We start from the raw sequence: 2402 nt of genomic DNA on the forward strand, positions 1-2402 counted from the left end.
AGAGAGAGAGAGAGAGAGAGAGAGAGAGAGAGAGATTAAACAGTAAGTTTTTCACCCAAATGAGGATGAGGCCCCTTCTGAGTCTGGTTCCTCTCAAGGTTTCTTCCTCATATCAACTCAGGGAGTTTTTCCTTGCAGCCGCTGCCTCCAGCTTGCTCATTAGTTATATACAGTATTTTAAATTTAAGTTAATATTTTTTAACATTAATTAACTTTAATTGTATGTATTAATTTATTTATTGGTATCCTTATTTCTTCTTCTTCTTCTTCTTCTTCTTCTTCTTCTTCTTCTTCTTCTTCTTCTTCTTATTATTATTATTATTATTATTATTATTATTATTATTATATATTTACTTATTTTTTTCTTCTGTTTCCATACTTTTGTAAAGCTGCTTTGAGACAATGGAAATTGTTAAAAGCGCTATACAAATAAATTGAACTGAATTGAATTAAATTGAGGTTTTGTTCTGAGATGCTTTCGGGTGACTGGACAGGTTTAAAGAAGGTTAGACTGTGATGTGTAAGGAGGAAAACATGACATGGGGAGCTGTTAGAGCAAAATACTCAATGACAGAATGGAGTGATACGGCCTGACACAGAGCAGAGGCCTGACACATCCATCACCACAAAGTCGATTCATTTTAGGTTTGGGTTTTGTAGGTTTATTACTTTTATACTACATCCTAATTAATCAATGAATACAGATGAATCAAACAGGTTTGAAAGTAATATTCAACAACATGTCATGCTTCCTGCCCTTTTGTAGTTATACCTTTTTGTAGAACGTCTGTGAACCCGTACTTCCCTCATGTCGTTTCGTTCCAGCTTCTCTTTTTTCCTTTCTTGCACTGAATAAGACGTTACACACCTCTAAGAAAATCTAAAGTTACGGCTTTTACTCCTCTGACTTTAGATCGGTGCAGACAATTGAGACTCCTCCCATAAATGATAAGTAAACATGCCGTCACAGAGAATTTCACCAAATCAAAATATTATACACTTGTTGGCTTTGGCAGGAAGTAGTTTGTGTGAAATCTATAATGAATTCAGAAATGATTCCCATGCTTGCTCTTATAAGTTGCCTCGAAAGCTCATGGTTACACAACTCCACTGACTATATACAGTTATAGAAAGTAAACGATTTATAATTCTTCCACATTTGCTTTGTCATTTTTATTCAAAATTTTTATATTCGTGTAAATCTGCATTGAGATGATTTCCATAAAATTGAATTGAGTTGAAATAAACAGAAGGTGTTAATTATAAACCCTGTGATTTGCCTCGCAATACTGATAGACACCTCCCGACCAATCGGAATCAAGAATTCAAGATCGCTGTGGTATAATCCAAAAATAAGGTTTTTCAAACGTTTTCACTTTCACCAAAACCCGACATAGAGGTTTGTATACAGTACAAATTTGTAACAGAACTGTAACAAGACTCATATATATTAAAATCTGAAACCATAATGAAAATCTTTTTTAATTCCATTTATAACATGCAGAAGGTTTTAGATAGAAATGAAAATCAAAGTTCAATATCTTGAATGTTTAATATTCAAGACTTTAGACTCTTTTTTTTATCCCTCTATTTAAATGTGTGATATCCACCACGTTAACTCATGTCTGATGTCTTCTGTTGCAGCACACAATCAGACGACACTCTGATGGATTCGATCCAAAATCAGTCGTATGTTTTGGCACACACTTGTGGAGTCCATGCAGCTGGAATACACACTTACTAAGCAAAACACTAAGATAACCGAGTGTTGCTCGATTAAATTAGAATATAAAATTTCCTCTAGTACTCTCAGATTTTTGAGCCATATCTGTATCTTAACATCCAGACAACTTTGTCAGGAATGAATTAGTGTTAAGTTTGTAATGAACGCAAACATCACTCTGACCTGTTAGTTCCTCAGGAGCCCTTGGTTGCTCAATTCCACTCGACTACAATCTGTTGTAGAAAGGACATTTTTTACAGTGACATTATTTCCTGTCCAGTTTTACCCAAATGAGGATGAGGTTCCTGTCTGGTTCCTCTCAAAGTTTCCTCATATCAGTGTAGGGACTTTATCCTTATTGCTTCAGGCTTGATCATTAGGGACAGATATTAGAGATTAATTTTAAATATTACAATTTTTATTCTGTTTCTGTATTTCTGTAAAGCTGTTTTGAGACAACGTGAACTGTTAAATGCGCAAAACAAATAAATTGAATTGAAACTGAATTGAATAATAAATAACAGATCTGAATCAAATGTTCCGAAAAATAAAAGTCAAAAAACATTCTGATAATCGAATGTTTTTATGTGGATGCATATATAAATATATATAAATATAAATATATATAAACAATTTCAATTTGTACATAAGAAGGTTTTCCATTCAGAACATTTTCCTT

General features: G+C 33.3%; 1 long non-coding RNA gene across 2 annotated transcripts in view; it reads left to right on the forward strand.

Moving 5' to 3' along the window:
* LOC113648321 overlaps positions 1-2197 on the forward strand; it is a 9604-nt gene extending 7407 nt beyond the window's left edge. For both annotated transcript variants that reach the window (XR_003441880.2, XR_007138047.1), the window contains one exon: positions 1645-2197. This is a non-coding gene — a long non-coding RNA (uncharacterized LOC113648321). The remainder of the gene's footprint in view (positions 1-1644) is intronic.
* The last annotated feature ends 205 nt before the right edge of the window (positions 2198-2402 follow it).

This window comes from Tachysurus fulvidraco, chromosome 16 (assembly GCF_022655615.1).
Source record: "Tachysurus fulvidraco isolate hzauxx_2018 chromosome 16, HZAU_PFXX_2.0, whole genome shotgun sequence".
NCBI lineage: Eukaryota > Metazoa > Chordata > Actinopteri > Siluriformes > Bagridae > Tachysurus > Tachysurus fulvidraco.